This window comes from Podarcis raffonei, chromosome 3, assembly GCF_027172205.1.
Source record: "Podarcis raffonei isolate rPodRaf1 chromosome 3, rPodRaf1.pri, whole genome shotgun sequence".
In the NCBI taxonomy this organism is placed as follows: domain Eukaryota; kingdom Metazoa; phylum Chordata; class Lepidosauria; order Squamata; family Lacertidae; genus Podarcis; species Podarcis raffonei.
The window spans coordinates 122,261,907-122,272,689 of NC_070604.1; the positions used below are offsets into that span (position 1 = coordinate 122,261,907).

The 10,783-nt window shown below is 48.5% G+C and overlaps 1 long non-coding RNA gene across 2 annotated transcripts; it reads left to right on the plus strand.

Annotated features, from left to right (window-relative positions):
* Positions 1-693: 693 nt before the first annotated feature.
* Positions 694-10,401, plus strand: LOC128411486 (uncharacterized). 2 transcript variants are annotated; one of them, XR_008329824.1, is made up of 4 exons: positions 695-817; positions 1,445-1,573; positions 2,861-3,089; positions 10,316-10,401. It is a non-coding gene; the product is annotated as an uncharacterized LOC128411486 (long non-coding RNA). The 2 variants fall into 2 exon arrangements; XR_008329823.1 differs by lacking the exon at positions 10,316-10,401 and having other exon boundaries at positions 694-817; positions 2,861-3,176.
* Positions 10,402-10,783: the final 382 nt, after the last annotated feature.

Sequence of the window (10,783 nt, forward strand, 5' to 3'; positions counted from 1 at the left end):
GGGCATGAGCCAGATGCCCCCATGCTACGATCCCTGCCTTGCCTGCTGCTAGGCGTCTCTGCGCATTGGAGCACAGCCTGGCCTTGCTGCAAGGACCCTGGCCCCACGCTAAATGGCCGCCCAGCCAGTGCTGGGAGGGTGCACCTGCCAGGAGCAGCCATGGCCAGGCAGGCTCCCCCCTTGGTGTGGGAAGGTGAGGAGGCAGCACAGCATGGTCCTGTGAACCCTTGGTGCCCTATGCCTGCCCAGCAATGATGGAGTCTAGAGTTGGGCTAGTGGGAAGGGTTTTGTTCACCCTCAGCGTCCAGTTCCTGGTCCCGCCTGCAAACCGCCATCAAAAGATGCCATGCCACTGTGAGCAGAGAGCAAGACACAAACCAACAGATTCACTTTCTGAGTTGTTCAACAGTGGAACAGAGCCCTTCAGATGGTGCCTGATTCTCCTTTGCAGGAAGATTTTGAGCAGAGGTTGGATGGGCACCTGTCAGGGATGCTATAGCTGTGATGCTTGCATTGCAGGGGGATGGACTTGATGATCCTTGCTGTCCCTTCTGTAAACCTATGATTCTGTGGTCTTTGGCTGGTCCTTGGCACATGCTCTTAAGGGCTTGCAACATCCATCTTGCAAACAACGGTTGGCATCCCACAAGATTTCATCAGTCCCCCAGGAACCTATAAGTAGAGGGACCTCTCCTTCCCCAGTCAATTGCTCTTCCACTTGGCTTCTGGTATCTCCAGGATTCCCACCAACCTCCAGCCATGAAGATCTTCTGCCTCCTCTCTGTTGCCTTCCTCTTCTTGATGCTGCTGGCTCCAGGTAAGGCCTTCTTCTCACATGTTTCTTCTCTGAGCAGCTTCACAGCTCTCCACTTTATTCGTTTTAAACTTGCCTTTGAGCACCACTTGCAGTGACTCCCAAAGAGGTGAGATCTTGCCCCTCTGTCCTCCTGGAGAGGTTCCCAAATGGCGCTTCAGGTTGGACCCTGGGAGAAGGGGATGCTGGACTCGATGGGCCCCCCTTGGCCGGATCCACCAGCCAGTCTCTTCTTATTACCTCATTTATGTGATCCACAGAAGCTCTTGCTTTCAAATCTGTAATAATGCGCTTCAGTAAATTCAGCTTTGTGGTGGGTAAAAGAACTGGCCAGTTTCCTGGGCAAGGGGGCTTCTCTCTCCCAGTTTGCCAGTGGCCACCCAGGGAAGCCAGTGACTCTGACGCAGCCTTCCCTATCACCTTGGCTCAGAACCTGTCCTGGAGGTGCAGGGAGGCAGCAGAAGGGACTGGCTCTCTGCTCCAGCTCTGCATTCTTCCTGTGCCAGTTTCCCCAACCTGGTGCCCTCCGGGTGTCCAAGCCAGCAGGGCCATGGTGGAAGAAGTTGTGGAAGGTGTAGATGGACAGTCCTGTGAGACAGAGCCTTCAAAGTCTTCTTTTTCCTCCTCCAGATTTCACCAGAGCCCAAGGTAATTGCCTTCCAAGATGTCGACAGCAGAGAGGGATACTGCAATTTAGTAGGTGCTGGCCGCCCCGAAACACACTTTTTAGGTGTGGTCGCCAATGGTGTTGCCGTAGAGGTTAGTTAAATCAAATCTTAGTTTTCCTCAAAAATTAATTAGAATCATAGAATCATAGAATCATAGAGTTGGAAGAGACCACAAGGGCCATCGAGTCCAACCCCCTGCCTAGCAGGAAACACCATCAGAGCACTCCTGACATATGGTTGTCAAGCCTCTGCTTAAAGACCCCCAAAGAAGGAGACTCCACCACACTCCTTGGCAGCAAATTCCACTGTCGAACAGCTCTTACTGTCAGGAAGTTCTTCCTAATGTTTAGGTGGAATCTTCTTTCTTGTAGTTTGGAACCATTGCTCCGTGTCCGCTTCTCTTTCTCCCTCCTCTATGTGACCTCCTTTTATATATTTGAACATGGCTATCATATCACCCCTTAACCTCCTTTTCTCCAGGCTAAACATGACCAGCTCCCTTAGCCGTTCCTCATAAGGCATCGTTTCCAGGCCTTTGACCATTTTGGTTGCCCTCCTCTGGACACGTTCCAGTTTGTCAGTGTCCTTCTTGAACTGTGGTGCCCAGAACTGGACACAGTACTCCAGGTGAGGTCTGACCAGAGCAGAATACAGTGGCACTATTACTTCCCTTGATCTAGATGCTATACTCCTATATATATTGTGTTTCATGACGCCAAATGCATGTGACGCATCTCTCTGTCCCCCCCCCCCCCCACTCCACTTCTCTCTAAATCTTTACATCCACTGTGAGCTGGAACAATATTAGTGTGCACTCTGGGGGGGTGACAACCCTGTTCTCTCCCCTTGCCGTCCCAATGAAAGGTCCCCAACCCTCTCAGCCACAACTCCCCTTATCCTCCCTTGGCTGAAAGAACAGCTCTTCCTGGTGTGAGAGGGTGGGGGCTCAGTCACTGACCCTCCTCAAATAGCAAAGGCAACCTGTGTGAAGGTGGTTATTGAATCACAGAATTGCAGAGTTGGAAGGGAAAGAGTTCAATGCACACCAACACAATGATCTCCTCAAATGTGTCCTCTCCTGGGGTTGCTGTTCGCATAAAGAAGAAGAAGGAAAAAGAACCACATTAGAAAAAAAGTGTGTATGGCAGCCAAGCCCCGCTCAAATCCACCCAAGTGCATACAAGAAATGCTCAGAGGTCTCTCCTACAATCATAGAATAGAAATGTAGCGTTGGGAGGGACTGAAGGGGTCATCTAGTCCAACCCTCTGCAAAACAGACCCTCTGTGTGCATTTTGAACTCTGACAACAGTTGGAGTCACTGGTCTGGGTTTTCAGAACCACCACCAACACCCGTTTTAACAGTGTTTTCTCTCACAGGATACTAACTCTGCAGATCTCCGGTGCAAGACCTCTGGTGAAAGGAAGACCACCCTGCTCTCCTCTGACGTGCAGCTGCCTCGACTGCACCCCCATCTCTGCTGGGGAAGAAACCGCTTTGCTTGATGCTGCTGAAGGCGATGCTGGGAAGGAGTCAAGAGGGAGCCATCCTGTCTGCCTGTCTACTCACGAGTAAGCCCCACTGTGGCCAGTGGGGCCTGACTCCTTAGTAAATGGGCTCGGGATTGGAGCTTGAATTTGGTTTGCCTGCAAAAATGCTTTAGCTTCTTCTTTTTAATAAATGCAAGCATTGGAATCCTTTGTGTTGGTTCATGTTGTGAAAACGTGTGCTGGGTTGAGGGTATTTTTTGGGGTCAGGCTCTCAGACACCCCCCCCTCTCTCTCCCAGTCAGTGGTGCCATCCAGGCTTTGTGGTTCTTTTCCAAACATGGCTTTGCACAAGGGCATTTCTCAAATTTTAGGCCCCCACCTCTCCCTGAGGTCTCCCTGCCCCTCCTCCTGCCCCTTTCTCTGTCTCTCTCCTCCAACTGTCCTGCTTCCTTGGGCAGCTGCACAGAGAAGGATGTTTCACAAACAGGAATTGAGCAGAGCTGGAAAAGCTAGGGGACATATCCAGCAACATTTCTGCCATGAAAATAGGGATGTCCTGTTCCTTCATCATCACCATCGTGTTGTTATTTTTTATAACTCACCCATTGGACTTGGTTGCGCCAGCCACTCTGTGTGGCTCCAACATATAGAAAACTCTGATGCCACCTCTCCTCTCCTCTAGCTTGCAAGGGACTTGGCATTCTGCTCCACATCCGCAACCTGTGAGGTGTTGACACCTGGAGGCTTAGGCAAAAAGGTTACTCATCTTGTTGTTGACCAGGGAGTTCCCTTCATTCCTTCCAATTCTTGGGGTTCTGAGGGTTAGAATCTAGACTAGGACCTTCGCTGGCCACTGGAGTGTCCTCATCAGCATCTCAAAAGAATGAGGCAGGTGGAAAGAGTTGAAACTAAGAGGGATTCTACACACAAATATATGAGCCATTCCACCATTCTCATCCCCTGGCTGATAAGCAGAACAGTGGGTGGTGGTGGTGGTTATTATGTCAATTAGATTTCTAGAAAATCCTTCAAGGAATCCTCACGTGTTGTTTGCCCCTTTTCTCCATTTCCATCTTTGAATCTGTCTGCAAGCCAAGGGATGTCTTTGCCCCTGCTGCTCCCCACTCCCACCCACTCTCCCCCAATATCGCCTTCTGATCTGGGCTAATTCCAAAATTCCCTGGGATGCATCTGGCAGTTGCTTCACCCAACTTTGCTGCCTGTGGGCATCCGATGGAGCAACGTTTGTCTGTTAACTTGAAGCAAGACCAGGTGGGGAAATGGGACTTAGCCCTGTTACCACAGTTTCCCACCTTGCCTGCTGGGTTTGAACTTCAGGGCAAAAAACACATTTCAGGTTCCTTGAAAATATTGTTATGCAGCAGCCAAATCTCTGAGTTGGGGGAAAATCCATGGGTTTCCATGCTTGCCCAGAGTTCGGTTTCCTTGGAATGAAGGTCAGAGGAGACTGTGCTGTCGTTTGTTTTTTTTAAAAATAATATTTATTACTTTTAAAGATTACACAAAAGGAAAAGAAAAAGAAAAAAGACAAGAGAGAAAACAAAGAAAGAAAAGAAACAATACAATACAATGTATAAACAATACAAAACACAACCTAAACACATTAAACTAAACACATTAAACTAAACAAAACAAAACCCTAACCCACCCTAACCCTAAACAAAACAGAACAAAAACCATTTAAAAACATATATCACACCTTTTCCATACTCAATCTTTCATTCCCTTGTTTCCTCGACTTCCTCTCACCTCCCTTTTTGTATTCCACTTCTATTAATTGTTTCAGCAAATCCTTTCCATCTTTCTCTATTTTCTATCATATTATAGATATCTTAACATATTTTTAACCTTATTTTTCATTAAAACTAAAATACTTATATATGCTTAACTCCTTATAATATTTCTGCTAAGGCCATAAAATTTCTTTCCACCATTTTTCTATCACTCATTAATTTTACAGTATTTCTATATATAAACTTTAAATTCTCCAATCTTCTTCCACCATCTCCTCTCCCTGGTTTCGGATTCTGCCAGTCCTTTCCGTCAATTCCATATAGTCCATCAACCTGGAGATCTTATGTCCGAGGCTCTTAACTCTTTTCCAGGTCCCTTCTGCAGGTCTTCTTCATAGTCTTTAATGCCAAAGAGCAGATCTCGGGAAGACTCCAACCTATCCATGCTTTTATTCCTTCTGGACAGATCAGCCAAATTTCCATGGTTGAAGCTAAGGTCTATAAGGTGTTTCATGACATGTTTCAAAATTCCTCCAAATCCAAAGGCCCCCAGAACTCCAATCTCCTCCAGACCCAAGTCCATGTCCCAAAAGTCAGTTAATCCCTGCATAGAGGGATCTTTCCAACTTTCCTTCTTCCGTCCAAGCCGGGATCCAATCCTCAAAATCTGGCTTTTTCTTGATTCAATCATAGAAGGCCTCAACTTGTAATCCTCAATTTGCTTCTGTAAGACTGAGGATCCCGCTTGTATTCCTTTAGGCTCAACAACCACAGCTTTCTCTTCCTCCTCCACAATTTGTCCTGCCAAAGTAGATTCTTGTACCAAGTCCTGAATTGTTTCTGTATTAATGCTCACTTTTTGTCTCCAATTAGTCACTTTTTGTTCCAAGTTGTCAATTTTAAAAGACATGTCATCCATCTTCTTATGAAGCTGTCCCAGCGAATAGCTTATCTTGCATAATACCATCACAATGGCTTCTCCTGTCAACATTTTAGATGGTCCAAGGCCAATCTCTGGTTCTCACAATTTCTTATCTCACAGCTGGCAATTCCCCAGTTATGCTCCTGTAACAGTTTCAAAGGCTCCCTCTAGAGGGAAACAGTCTCCACTTGTATCAATCCTTTCAAACACAACTCAAGCCATAAAGATAGTTTCAATTTTCAGTTACTTTTCCTCCTTTTTAAACGCAGAAGAGGACAATGGAAACAGTATCTTTCTCTTATTTAACTAGCTGTCAAAAATGTTCTGTTCACAGTCAATGAACTCTCCCAAAACTTCACTCTTTCTGGCAGCCCTTTTCCAGGTTCAGAGCAGTGGTAATTTGGTTTTTCACTCTCTCCTGCAGGCTCAATAAGTCCAAAATTTCCCCCCTCTTCTCCTGCTTCCAAGGGGGGTTTTGTAGTTTCAACCGATGGAAATTTAATCCTTTGCCAAAAGCTTTCAAAGACTTTAGCTTATAACATCTTTGCTTCAATCTATTTACAAAAGAGGAAGGCGGACTTCCTGTTTAAGACCTTCCCCGTTTCGGTGCCAAATTAAGGTATTTAAAAATCTAATTTTCCGTTCTACTCACGGGTAGTTGTTTAAAATCCAATTGTCCACAGGAAAAAGTCAGCGCTCTCCGGCAACAGCAATGCGGCTTCACTCCGTGAAAGAAGCAGTCAATTCGAAGCACCGCGCCACTCACCCCACGTCACTCCGGATCCCCAAAACAAGGTTTCCCCACGAGTAGGGGAGGCGCAGAAGGTGCCAGCCAAATCCCAAGTTCACAAGCTTCTCCCGCTTGTGATTTCAGAGGGTCTCCGCCTTCGCCGTGGCGGTCAGACCCTGCTTTCCACAGAGCAAGTTCCTCCCGATCAGAGGAGCTCCACCATTGCCGGAGGCGCCAACCTGGAAGTCTGAGACTGTGCTGTCGTTTGGATATCTGGTGTCATTTACACATATAGACAGCCTGAGCATAAAATGCATGGCTTCAAAGCATTAACACCCCTCAAAAAAAATCCTCCTTCTAAGTCAGAACTTTGGATTTGGTACACAGCAAGCCCATCTCTGTGCCTCTAGCTTCCAACCTGCTTCCTGCAAAACTCTCAAACTGGCTCAGGACCTCTTTACCTCCAGTGCCACCTCTCCCCATATGTACAGACCTGGATCCTGAGATCATCATCTTAGGCCCTTCTACAATCATGGATCAATCATAAAATTGTAGAGTGAGGAGGGACCCTGAGGGTCATCCAGTTCAAGCCCCTTTAATGCAGGAAAGTCAACTAAAGCATCAATGACAGATGACCATCCCACCCCAGCTCCAGTGAAGGAAAGGCCACAAGCTCCTCAATAAATCCATATCCAGAATCTTGAGATGTCTCCCCTTCCCCTTCATGCTCTATTTTGGTGGCTGACTTTACTTGAGGGGCAGCTAGTGTTGGGACTGTCAGATATTTGTGTACTGCATCTCCCATTACTCCTGGCCGGTGGCCCTTCTGGCTTGCAGGGGGGGGCGGATATTTAGCAGGCAGTTGGGGAATGTCTTTGGTGTTGCTGCTCCCCAATCCCATGTTTGCAAAAGACCAGCAACTGCCTGCTAAATGTTACAGGGACAGCCCAGACCAACAGCTCACAACTGGCACTGATACTTCTCCCCTTTCTCCAAAATTAAATATAAAAGCCTTGTCCTCACTTTGGGTGCCCACTTTTTGCAGTTTCCCCCATATATTCACAACAGTGCACAGAATTTTAACCCTGTGTCAGCCAGAACTGTTGAACCAAAGCACCTAGAAAGGAACACAAATACCATAAAAGCAGCACAACACACACACACACACACACACACACACACACACACACACACACATAGATAGCAGGGCAGTGCACAAAGAGTGTCCAGGGAAAGAGAAGCTTAAGGCTGCCTTTGCCTTGAAAAGATCAATCTGGAGAGCATGGAAGAGCAACAGAATCATTTGGTGCTGGACCGATGGGGTTGTATCCAAGGCCACAGACTTCCACTTGTGGATGGGAATCCCAGCTCTTCTCCCCTGCAGACCCATTGCATCCTCAAAATCCTTTCCAAAGTATTGGTCAAGGTGGGATAATAGCCTCCAGATCAGCTTTGGGTGGTGCCCAGGGAGAGGAGAGGATGCAGGACAGTGAAGTTGGGGACAACCTGTTGAGTTGGAGAGGGTGGTGAGCAAGCCCAAGCGAAAATGTTTCCATAAGATTCTCAGGACTGAGCCTGAGAAGAGCCCTGTAGCTGGGTGAGGCCAAAGGAACTTCTAGCTGGGCCCCCAAGCCGGTGTGGTGTTGGGAGATTACCTGGCTCTTGGGCATGGAGTGCATGAGAACACCTCCATCAGGGCTGGACTATTTCCCCAAAAAATGTTTTGTACCTCAGCTGCAGGTGAGGAGGGCAGGTGAGGAGGTAGCACAGCACAGCCCTGTGAACCCTCAGTGCCCCATGCCTGCCCAGCAGTGATGGTGTCTAGAGTTGGGCTAATGGGAAGTGTTTTGTTCACTCTCTGCCCCCAGGCCCTGGTCCCACCTGCAGAGCACCCCCCCCCAAGGGAACTCAAAAGATGCCATGCCACTGAGAGCAGAGAGCAAGACACAAACCAACAGATTCACTTTCTGAGTTGTTCAACGGTGGAACGGAGCCCTTCAGAAGGTGCCTGATTCTCCTTTGCACAAAGATTTTAAGCAGAGGTTGGATGGGCACCTGTCAGGGATGCTAAAGCTTTGATGCCTGCACTGCAGGGGTTGGACTAGGTGATTCTTGGTGTCCCTTCTGTGAACCTATGATTCTATGGTCTTTGGCTGGTCCTTGGCGCATGAAGCTCAGAGCTTGCCACATATATCCTGCAAACAACGGTTGGCATCCCACAAGATTTCATCAGTCCTCCAGCCACCTATATGTACGGGGACCTCTCCTTCCCCTGGCAATTGCTCTTCCACTTGGCTTCTGGTACATCCAGGATTCCCACCAACCACCAGCCATGAAGATCTTCTGCCTCCTCTCTGTGGCCGTCCTCTTCTTGATGCTGCTGGCTCCAGGTATGGCCTTCTTCTCAGATGCTTCTTCTCTGAGCAGCTTCTCAGGTCTTTTCTGTATTCAATTTAAACCTGCCTCTGAACATCACTTGCTGTGACTCCCAAAGAGGTGGGAACTTGTCCCTCTGTCCTCCTGGAGAATATCCCAAATGGGGCTTCAGGTGGACCCTGGGAGACGAGGAAGCTGGACTCGATGGGCTCCCTTTGGCCAGATCCACCAGCCAGTCTCTTCTTATTACCTCATTTATGCGATCCATGGAAGCTCTTGCTTTCAAATCTGTACTAATGTGCTTCAACACACTTAACTTTGCAGTGAACAAAAGAACGGGCCAGCTTCCTTGGGCAAGGGGGCTTCTCTCTCCCAGTTTGCCAGTGGCCGCCCAGGGAAGCCAGTGACCCTGACACAGCCTTCCCTACCACCTTGGCTCAGACCCTGTCCTGGAGGTGCAGGGAGGCAGCAGAAGGGACTGGCTCTCTGCTCCAGCCCTGCATTCTTCCTGCACCAGCTTTCCCCAACCTGGTGCCCTCCGGGTGTCCAAGCCAGTGGGGCCGTTGTGGAAGAAGTTGTGGAAGGTGTGGAAGGACAGTACTGTGAGACAGAGCCTTCAATGTCTTCTTTTTCTTCCTCCAGATTTCACCAGAGGCCAACGTCCTTGCCTTCAGAGATGTCAACAGCAGGGGGGGATACTGCAAAAAGTTAGGTGCCGGCCGCCCCTAACGCTACTATTTCATTGTCCTATGCGTCCCTTGGTGTGCTGCCGTAGAGGTGAGTTAAATCAAATCTTAGTTTTCCTCGAAAATTTGTCAGCTATGTTTCATGCTTGTGACTCAAATCTCTGTCCCCCCCCCCACTCCACTTCTCTCTTAATCTTTACATCCACTGTGAGCTGGAACAATATTAGTGTGCACTCTGGGGGGTGACAACCCTGTTCTCTCCCCTTACTGTCCCCATGAAAGCTCTCTGACCCCTCAGCCACAACTCCCCTTATCCTCCCTTGGCTGAAAGAACAGCTCTTCATGGCATGAGAGGGTGGGGGCTCAGTCACTGACCCTCCTCAAATAGCAAAGGCAACCTGTGTGAAACATCCCTGTGAAGGTGGTTATTGAATCACAGAATTGTAGAGTTGGAAGGGAAAGAGTAGAAATGTAGCTTTGGGAGGGACCTAAGGGGTCATCTAGTCCAACCCTCTGCAAAACAGACCCTCTGTGTGCAATTGGAACTCTGACAACAGCAGCTCTTCTGCCTCCCAGTTGGAGTCACTGGTCTGCGTTTTCAGAACCACCACCAACACCCATTTTAAGAGTGTTTCCTCTTCTCACAGGATACTAACTCTGCAGATCTCCGGTGCAAGACCTCTGGTGAAAGGACGACCACCCTGCTCTCCTCTGACGTGCAGCTGCCTCGACTGCACCCCCATCTCTGCTGGGGAAGAAACCGCTTTGCTTGATGCTGCTGATGGCGATGCTGGGAAGGAGTCAAGAGGGAGCCATCCTGTCTGCCTGTCTACTCATGAGTAAGCCCACTGTGGCCAGTGGGTCCTGACTCCTTAGTAAGTGGGCTCAGGATTGGAGCTTGGATTTGGTTTGCCTGCAAAAATGCTTTAGCTTTTTCTTTTTAATAAATGCAAGCATTGGAATCCTTTGTGTTGGTTCATGGTGTGAAAACGTTTGCTGGGTTGAGGGGACTTTTTTGGTCAGGCTCTCAGACCCTCTCTCTCTCTCTCTCTCTCTCTCTCTCTCTCTCTTTGTCTCTCTCTCTCTGCCAGTCAGTGGTGCCATCCAGGCTTTGTGGTTCTTTTCCAAACATGGCTTTGCACAAGGGCATTTCTCACATTGTAGGCCCCCACCTCTCCCAGGGGTCTCCCTGCCCCTCCTCCTGCCCCTTTCTCTCTCTCTCTCCTCCAACTGACCTGCTTCCTTGGGCAGCTGCACACAGAAGGATGTCTCACAAACAGGAATTGAGCAGAGCTGGAAAAGCTAGGAGACATACCTGCAACATTTCTGCCATGAAAATATTGA